A 10,527-nucleotide genomic window follows, 5' to 3' on the forward strand; every position below is an offset into this window, starting at 1 on the left:
GGAGGCAGAGGCAGGCGGATTTCTGAGTTCGAGGCCAGCCTGGTCTACAAAGTGAGTTCCAGGACAGCCAGGGCTATACATAGAAACCCTGTCTCGAAAACAAACAAACAAACAAAAAGTTAAAAAATCATAATGAAAATATTTTTGGAGACAGGGATTTGTCAAGAGGGTTGTGGCCCAAAGGTTGAAAACCATTGCTTTGACCCTATGGCTTACTGCCCTTGAACTCCAGACCCTCAAATACTGTGCCCATTTAGTTCCCAGCCACACCACTGCACACGTTCATTCATATACAACTGAAACATTTCCCCTCTTCATATATGAGACATTTTGCCTACCATATACAAACCAGAGATGCCCTGATATACTAACACACCATACCTCAGGTACATAGGAATACGAGGTGCACTGCCTCCTACCCACTACCACATCTCTCTCTCTCTCTCTCTCTCACACACACACACACTGAGACCTACAGATATGCTACAAAACATGCCTGAAACAATCAGAACATGTCGCCTCAAGTCCAAGATATTCCCATACTCTGCTACGAAAAGCAGGCATACTGCAACACGCCCTCACACAGGTGTACTTGAGACACAACGCTTCTCTGCCTCCACAAGTCAAAGATACCTAGATCTATCACCACCCATCTGAAACTCCAAGGATCACATAAACAAACACACATAATGAGGACACACTACCACGTCACCCCAGTAATGCCCATGGTCATGGCTTCTTAAAACACCCGAGGCAGCAACACCGAAAATTAAACAGATATCAGTGCTGGGCTGTTAATCGAAGGCTAAGCCGAGAGCCAAACTTAAGATACTGTTCGCAAAGCCGCCTAGACTGCTAGGTGTGTGGTCCTTCCACACCCACTTGAGCTCAGTTCCAGGTACAGTGCCCAGGTGTTCTCCTGCGTCATTCAGCCTAAGTCAGCTACCAAACAGTCCCACCAGCCATTATTAAATAAGGCTCTAGGCCTCGGGGTCCGGGCTGCCTGCCCAAAGACTCTCTTTTACACACCTGTCTTTCTGTAGTTATACCACGAGGAAGTCCTAGATCGGAGGTCGGAGGTGGGGGGAGCGTGGGGAGCTGGCCACCCCAGGCGGCCTGAGAACAGAGAGCAGAAGAAAGTTCAAATCCAAAACGGCCCTGTGTTGCACCAGAGATAGGAAGGTAGGAGCGGGGAGAAAGCAGCCAAGAAGAAATCCTGAGAGGGAAGGGAAGGATCCGGGAAAAGGGATCCAACGACGCACCCCAAAGGGAGCCCGCTGGTCCCAACCCCGGGCGCCCCTGCTAGGTGTGGACTCTCACCTGGCGAAGGCGGAAGAGGCAGCTGCGGGGGCCGCCCAAGTGGCGGGCATTAAATCCTAAGAAGGGCGGGACCCCAGGCTGTGGAGGGGCGGATCCTGGAAGCTGGCCCTGAACAATCGAGGACCAATTAATTCCCTGGTGACACTTTGTGGCGGAGCTCCTCCCACTTGTAGGACAGGTGAGCCTCTAGCAGTGGTTAACCTTCCTTCCGCTTGCCTTGCCTTTCTTCACTGTCTTGGCACTCTTCCCCACTCTCCCTAGATCTCTTCCTCCCGGCCCTGTCCCATATGCTGTTCTTCCCCAAATCCTTCACTGAAACAGTAGCATCTTGTAGTTCCTCTGCCCAGGTATGGAACTGTAGGTTAATCAGGGGATAGTCACTGCCTTTAGGAGAAAGGCTTTAACAGGTATTTTGTGTCCCTGGAAGGGAATCGAAAAGGCACAGGATGCTTTGGGATGGAGTCAGGCTCTGTTAGCGACATCAGTTTTGGTCCTAGACAGTCAAGAAGTGAGGTACTTCTATAACTCAGCCCCCCACCCCCACCCCGAGCCTATGTCTGTGTGCCTGCATGGACAGAGGCCAGGAGAGAGTGCTGGATCCCCTGAAACTGGAGTTAAAAGTGGGTGTGAGCCACCAGAGTGGGTGCTGGGAACTGAGTACTCTGAAGAGCAGCAAGTATCCCTAAGTACTGAGCCATCTCTCCAATCCCAAACCCACTTCTTTGAGATTATGCAGCCCATGCTTGTACTTGCAGATATCTGCCTGTTTTTGCCTCCCTAGTACTGGGTTGAAAGTTGTAAGCTGTGTTGGAGAGTTGGTGAAGAGCACTGACTGCTCTTCCAGAGGTTCAGAGTTCAATTCTCAGCAACCACGTGGTGGCTCACAACCGTCTGTAATGAGATCTGATGCCCTCTTCTGGTGTGCACTTATAAATAAATAAATAGTGTGAAAAAATGCTTGATGAATTTTGGGGGCTGGTGAGAAGGCTCAGCGGTTAAGAGCACCCCAAAGGTCCTGAGTTCAAATTCCAGCAACCACATGGTGGCTCACAACCATCTGTATAGCTACAGTGTACTTACATATAACAATAGATAAATCTTTGATTCGGAGCAAGCAGAGATCCTGAGTTCAATTCCCAGCAACCACATGATAGCTCACAACCATCTATACAGCTACAGTGTACTCATATACATAAAATGAATAAATAAATATTGGAAAAAAAGAAAAGTGGATCTCTGGCATCCTGGAGAGGGCTTCAAGGAGAGTCATTCTTTCTCCCTTTTATTCTGGGGTCCCAGAGAGGAAGCTTCAAGACTTCTGTCCAAGGAAGAATGCATGCATGAACACGGCAGCCACCATTCCTTCACCTCTGTTTATCGAGCAACATGTGGGTGCCCCAGCATTCCTGGTAAATCACACTGCAATTCTACACGTATGATTTCTTACCCCTTCTCTGATCCACCAAGTAGACACGCTATTAATTGTTCCCCCTACATCTGTCATTCTTGTTACACTGTGGGCTCTGCAGGGTAGGAAACCGGCCTGTCTTCCTCGTGTTGGTGTTTTAAGTCCCAGAACAGTGTAGGCATGTAGTAGGTGCGATGTACGTTAGTTGTAAAGCAATCTGTCAGTCCAATCTGATCTGATGATGTCTGTGCATGATCTGTCATTATTCCCTGCTTTTAAAATAGCACTGGTATTTCTTTGTTTTCTTGCGTAGTTCTTGGATAATGATCTTTCTCTATTTGTTATATGCACTGCTATATTTCCTCTGTGAACACAGAATTTTTACCAGATTTGGAGAATTCTCAGCAGTATCTCTTCTTATTGCCTACTAAGTGCTATAATTACACACCTAGTCCGCTTTTCTTTAGATGTGGGAGTGTACTAAAATGACCGTATTGCAGGGATGAAGACAAACTCCTGGGATCTCAGTGTTCAGAGGCTGAGCTAGGGTTGGGAGCCACCATGTGGTTGCTGGGAATTGAACTCAGGACCTCTGGAAGAGCAGTAAGTGCTCTTAACCACTGAACTATCTCTCCAGCCCGTTTGTTTGTTTGTTTTTCGAGACAGAGTTTCTCTGTATAGCCCTGGCTGTCCTGGAACTCACTCTGTAGACCAGGCTGGCCTTGAACTCAGAAACCTGCCTGCCTCTGCCTCCCAAGTGCTGGGATTAAAGGTGTGCGCCACCACTGCCCGGCTTCTCCAGCCCTTTTAAAATATATATTTTAATCACTACAAACCTCTATCGGCACTAGGCCCCCAACTGATCCATAGATATACATAAAGACAAAAGTCCCATACACATAAATTTTTAAGATAAAAATCTATGATTAAAAGTGTATTTTAGGGCTGGTGAGATGGCTCAGTGGGTAAGAGCACCCGACTGCTCTTCTGAAGGTCCAGAGTTCAAATCCCAGCAACCACATGGTGGCTCACAACCATCCGCAACGAGATCTGGCGCCCTCTTCTGGAGTGTCTGAAGACAGCTACAGTGTACTTACATATAATAAATAAAATCTTAAAAAAAAAAAAAAGTGTATTTTAGGGCTAGAGAGATGGCTCAGTGGTTAAGAGCACTGACTGCTCTTCCAGAGGTCCTGAGTTCAGTTCCCAACAACCACATGGTGGCTCACAACCATCTGTAATGGGATCTGATGCCCTCTACTGGAGTGTCTGAAGACAGCTACAGTGTACATAAAATAAATAAATAAATCTTAATAATATACAAATGAATAAATCTTTACAGTGTATTTTAAGCTGAGAGAGCTGATGTAGTGCTTATGGCAAGTGCTGCTTTTACCTGAGTTCAGGTCCCAGCACCCACATCAAGTAGCTGATAACCATCTCAGCCCAGGGGTCAGATGCCCTCTCCTGGCCTTCATTGGGCACTGCATGCACAGATGTACAAATCCACATGCATACATATATACACATACTCTTTTTAAAAAAGATTTATTTATTATATGTAAGTACAAATCTCATTACAGATGGTTTTGAGCCACCATGTGGTTGCTGGGATTTGAACTCAGGACCTTTGGAAGAGCAGTCAGTGCTCTTAACCGCTGAGCCATCTCTCTAGCCCCACATACTTTTAAAACTAATAATATTGAGCTGGAGAGATGGCTCTGCAGTTCAGAGCATTGGTTGTTCTTTGAGAGGACCCAGGTTCAGTTCTCAGCAGCCATATGGTGCCCCACAACTGTTTGTAGTGCCAGTCTCTCTCTTTTGGCTTCTTGGGGCACTGGACATCCGTGTGGTATGCTAATATATACATAAAACACCTATAAACAAAAATAAATACACTTTATTTGGGGGGTGTCGAGACAGGGTTTCTCTGTGCAGTCCTGGCTGTCCTGGAACTCACTCTGTAGACCAGGCTGGCCTCGAACTCAGAAATCTGCCTGCCTCTGCCTCCCAAGTGCTAGGACTAAAGGTATGTGCCACCACTGCCTGGCATAAATACACTTTAAATACTCTTCCAGGAAAAAAAGAGGTGGCTGGAACTGTAGCTCAGTTGGTAGAGTACTGCTTAGTAATTAGTAGGTTCTGGGTTTGATCCCTGCCCTGCATAAACTGAGTGTAGTAGCAGGTAACTGTAATCTTGTCCCCAAACACAGGAAAGCAAGAAACAAAACCTATAAGCTATAGATCATTTAGCTATAACTGCTCACAGCTGTCTTTTTTTAAAAAAGAATTATTTATTGTATTTATGTGAGTACACCGTAGCTGTCTTCAGACACACCAGAAGAAGGCCTCGGATCTCATTACAGATGGCTGTGAGCCACCATTTGGTTGTTGGGAATTGAACTCAGGACCTTTAGACAAGCAGCCAGTGTTCTTAACCACTGAGCCATCTCTCCAGCCCATGCTTTTTTTTTTTTTTTCCCTTTAAGGCAAGGACTTACTGGCAGGATAGCCCAGTGGTTAAGAGCTGAGCTATGATCCATCCCATAATCAGCTTCCAAACGCTGACACCATTGCATACACTAGCAAGATTTTGCTGAAAGGACCCAGATATAGCTGTCTCTTGTGAGACAATGCCGGGGCCTAGCAAACACAGAAGTGGATGCTCACAGTCAGCTATTGGATGGATCACAGGGCTCCCAATGGAGAAGCTAGAGAAAGTACCCAAGGAGTTAAAGGGATCTGCAACCCTATAGGGGGAACAACATGATGAACTAACCAGTACCCCGGAGCTCTTGTCTCTAGCTGCTTATGTATCAAAAGATGGCCTAGTCAGCCATCACTGGAAAGAGAGGCCCATTGGACTTGCAAACTTTATATGCCCCAATANAGGGGAATGCCAGGGCCAAAAGAATGGGAATGGGTGGGTAGGGAAGTGGGGGGAGGTATGGGGGACTTTTGGGATAGCATTGGAAATGTAATTGAGGAAAATATGNAANAANAATTTAAAAAAAAGGAAAAAAAAAGAGCTGAGCTATCTCAGAGTGATTCAATTCTCAGCACCCACAATCATCCATAATTCAAGTCTCAGAGGATCCAACACTCTCTTCTGACCACAGTGGGCACCAAGCATGCCACGCAAAACACTCAAGGCTGCCTGGGCAGCAACGATGCAACACCTTTAATCCAGGCTCTAGGGAGGCAGAGGCAGGCAGATCTCTGAGTTCAAGGCCAGACATATACAGGACAGCCAGGACTACACAGGGGAAAGACAAGGTCTTACTATGTAGCTCAAGCTGGCTTGGAGATTCACTGTGTCACTCCAAGGGGACCCAATGCCTCTAGCCTCTGCAGGCACCTGTACCCTCAAGAACTAACACCCCCCCCCATACACATATTTTAGATTCTGAAATGTAATGTTGCCTGACTTAAAACTCATTGTGTGGGCTGGTGAGATGGCTCAGTGGGTAAGAGCACCCGACTGCTCTTCCGAAGGTTCGAAGTTCAAATCCCAGCAACCACATGGTGGCTCACAACCATCCATAATGAGATCTGACTCCCTCTTCTGGAGTGTCTGAAGACAGCTACAGTGTGCTTATAATAATAATAATAAAAAAAAAAAAACTCATTGTGTACTGGCTGGGAACTCCAGCAGTACACCTACCTTTGCCTCCTGAGTGTGGGACTTAAAGGTCTGCACCACCATACCAGGCTACACTTAAAGTAATAAAAATTTAAAACTTAAAAGAGTAATTATGCTGAGTGAATGGAGACAGACAGAAGAGAACATTCTTTATGACTCTGTTTATATAAAGTTTTAGGAATGAGAGCTGACTCAGGGGTTAAGAGCACTGACTGCTCTTCCAGAGGTCCTGAGTTCAAATCTCAGCAACCTCATGGTGGCTCACAACCATCTGCAAAATGATCCAATGCCCGCTTCTGGTGTGTCTGAAGACAGCTAGAGTGTACTCATATACATAAAATAAATACATGAATAAAGTTTTAGGAAATCCAAGAAAAGAAATAAGGAAATGATTGGGAAGAGACAGGAAACCTATAGGGATGGGGGTTTATTTTCATTCTCTTGATTGCACCAAAGGCTTCCTGGGTACATACCCATCAAAAATTGACAAACTACGTACTTTAAATATGGCCAGTGTCTTGAATGCCAATTACACATTAATAAAGGTGTTTTGGAAAATGTCCAACAAATAAAAACGAACCCAATACCTGTTGTCAGGTATTAGATTTAAAAAGTAATATGTTAATTGAGTGTGATGGTCACTCCTGTGGTCCCAGCACTCAGGAGACTGATGCAGGAGGATTCTTGTTGGAGCCAATAATGACCACATAGTGAGTTCCAGGTCAGCCTGATCTACAGAAAAAAGTCCTGTCTGTGTCTCTAAACACCGTCAGTGACAACAAAAACCCACCTAATGGTTTGGAGATGTTGCTCAGTAGTAGAACACTTTCCTAGCACGTGCAAAGCCCTAAGATTAATTTCCAAAACCACATAAATAAATAAATTCAAAATGAGTGAATATATCTGATTATGAGGCCCTGGGAGGTGGCTTAGCAGGTAAAGGTGTTGGCGAGCATTCCTGATACCCTGACTTTGATCCCTAGAACCCACATTAAAAAGCTGGATATTTAGCCTGATGTGGTTTTTTTGAGTTCCCAGCCAGCCAGGGCTACATAGAGAGACCCCCCATCTTTAAAAAAAAATCTGAGTGCTGTGGGTGCTGTGACATTCATCTGTAACCCCAACACTCTATTGGGGAGACGGGAACAGGAGACTTGCCAAGAATCTCTTGTAGGCCAGCTAGCCTGGAGTCTACAACACAGCAGCAGCCGAAACCAGAAAGACTCAGAGGTGGAAGGTGAGTGTTGAGTCCCAAAAGCTGTCCTCAAGTCTTTGCGTGCTTTTTTGCCAGGCACACATTATTTAAAGTCTGTATGTTTGTCTGTCCCCTCACCCCCTTTCTAGTGGCCTGCTCTTGTTCTTATCACAGATTATTAGTAAGTGAGTTTTATATTCTATATGTAAGACCTTTATTGAGTATGTGTGATTGTTCTGTTTTGTTTTAAAGACAGGAGTATCTAACCTTCTCCTCTGCCTTCCCTTTGAGCACCCATGTGTGGGACACTGGGTTATGCACAGACAGTCTGGTCTCCAGTCGAGCTGAGATGTTGAACCCCGGGACCCGGTGGTAATAATTTACCTACATGGGACGGAAGGAGTTCTCTCACGGAAGGAGTTCTCTCATGTCTCCTGGTTCCCTGGCTCCAGTAGAAGTTACCGCCCCCCTCAGTCCCCCCACTAGAGAAGTGTGTGGCTAGCAGTCATGTAGGCAATGTCCCAAGCTTCTGACCTTCAGGCTAAACTTCTCCCCAATTACCTAGCAACAGAAAAGAGAGCAGCATACTTTAAAAGGGGCTGTTTGGCCCCTCCTTGCTCTTACTCCTCTCCTCTCCTCTTTCCTCTCTCTTCCTCTCTCTCCCTCTTACTCTCTAGCCTTTCTTCTCTCTCTCTCTCCTTTTCCCCCTTTCTCTCCTCTTGGCCATGGCTGGCCTCTCTCTCTCTTTTACCTTCTCTCTTTCTTCCTGCCTTTCTACAATAAAGCTCTAAAACCATAGACAGTCTTTGCTCATCAAGGCTGCGCTCACTCTCGCCTGTGTGAGAACCTCTCTTCCCTCAGCCCCTTCTCCCATAACCCTGGGCTACAGGGTGTAACCCCGGGCCCCTTTTGGTTTTGGGGGCTGCCCCTTGTCTAGCCCCCCTCGTCAAATGGGTCAGAGGCTTGTTGCCCACCCAGGGCTGAGTGGAAAGCGTTTGGCAGCCCTCCCATGTCTGCAGGTCCAGAGTATAGGTGGAACTCTGGCCAGACGTGGGCTATCCTCCCTCCCCCCTCTTTCCCCTAGGCCCCTTTTTAGTTCACCCACCCATGGGAGGGTGCACATAGCCACATTTACACGTGCACACATGTACATGCAGTCCATATGCATATATAATATACAAATACCACACTCACATGTTTTAAACTTATATAGTTTTGAAACCAGCTATCCCTATGTAGACCAGGCTGGCCTCAAACCTGCCTGTGCCTCCTGGGTACTGGGGTTACAGATAAGAGCCAACATGCCTGGCCTCATTTGATGTTTAGATTCTAATTATACATCCTTACATATATATATTTGTTGCTGCTGACTCTCAATTATGATTAATTAATTCCTTGTGTGGCTAATGACTCATGATCTGAGGTGATGTACTATTGATCTTAATCTATAGGAACCACAGGACCAAAACTTGGGATGTTTTTCTCCAGTGAGAACTTTCTTTTGTTTCTGCCAGGAACCAGAGCTTACAAGCACCCTGAGTCATCTTTCAGGAGTTCCAGATTATTGCAGCAGCCTCAGTCCACCCACACCTTGAAATGAAATTAATGAAGTTGTATGCAATAGCAATACTGCCTGAATTAAACCAATAGACACACGATAATACAGAAGAACGGATAAATGTGAATAGTCTTCTTTTCCTTCCAATGCTGAGGATTGAACCTAAGACCTACTCAACCACTCTCCCATCAAACTATGGCCAAGCCCTGAGTGAATACTTCCACTGGACTGGAGAAAGCTATGAAGGCATCGTGGGAGAGCTAGTATGAGCTGAGCCCCAAAGTACCCAGTAGATGTTGAAAAGGCATTCCAGACCAAAGACGCAAAGCATCCATCCCATCAGTGTCTAAGCTGGAGCGGCAAAATGACCATGGGGAAAGGTACTCTCCTGCCAGACTTGATGGACTTAGTTCCATTTCTGGGATCTATATAACAGAAGGAGAGAATCAACTCTTACCATCATCTCCTGACCTCCACAGGAGTGCTACAGAGCATGCTCGCGCATGTACACACACACACACACACACACACACACACACACACACTCACTCACACTCAGACACACTAACTAAACAAGTAAATAAATGCAATAAAAAGCCGGGCAGTGGTGGAGCACACCTTTAATCCCAGCACTTGGGAGGCAGAGGCAGGCGGATTTCTGGGTTCGAGGCCAGCCTGGTCTACAAAGTGAGTCCCAGGACAGCCAGAGCTACACAGAGAAACCCTGTCTCGATAAAGCAATAACAACAACAATATAAATAAAGCATCCTGCCCTTGAGAACAACCGGAAGGAGAACCATTTCCAGCAGAGATGACCGTTGTTTGCCTCCTGTTACAGAAACCTCCGCAGTAGAACAGAGGAGGTGGAAGCTGGAAGCTCACTGGCGGATCGCGAGCCAACTGCCCCAGCTTTCCCAGGTGACTTCTGCTGGCATCTTGTAAGCCCCAGATTTAATTGGTGTCTCCATCAAGCTACTCTAGTCCTCCCTGCTGGATGCAATAAACTCTCGTTTTGACATCTTGCTGTCTGTCTGCAGCTTCGATCTATCTGCCACTCCACTTGCTGTTTGTTCTTTTACTTTTGCTTGCTATGTACTTAATAAGGTCACTCACTCAAAACCAAAAGTACAGCTATGCAGATTGTTCTCCAGACTATACAAAATTGGGAGATGCAGGTAGGAGGAGTTTCAAGGTCACCCTAGCCCACATACATTAATATGTAAACATGCGTGCTTATTTGTATAACTTATGTAAATATATGCAAATAAGCAAATAGTGCTATTAAGGAAACTGATGAGTAGTCAATTGGAAAGATCAGGTGAGGAACAGGGGTAGGGCAGGAGTCCCCACGTGGTTTCTGTACTAGGTATTCTCTCAGAACCTTCCTGTGTTTCCCCAAGCCA

At 46.0% G+C, this 10,527-nt stretch overlaps 1 protein-coding gene across 1 annotated transcript in view; it reads right to left on the reverse strand.

Moving 5' to 3' along the window:
- The window catches only part of Tnk1 (tyrosine kinase non receptor 1), an 8,361-nt gene extending 6,973 nt beyond the window's left edge, over positions 1–1,388 (reverse strand). The window contains exons 1-2 of the mRNA XM_021175838.2: positions 1,321–1,388; positions 1,030–1,116 (exon numbers count right to left, since the gene is read on the reverse strand). The gene's annotated coding sequence lies outside the window, so the exon portion shown is untranslated. The remainder of the gene's footprint in view (positions 1–1,029; positions 1,117–1,320) is intronic.
- Positions 1,389–10,527: the final 9,139 nt, after the last annotated feature.

The sequence above is a fragment of the Mus caroli genome, chromosome 11 (assembly GCF_900094665.2).
Source record: "Mus caroli chromosome 11, CAROLI_EIJ_v1.1, whole genome shotgun sequence".
Lineage (NCBI taxonomy): Eukaryota > Metazoa > Chordata > Mammalia > Rodentia > Muridae > Mus > Mus caroli.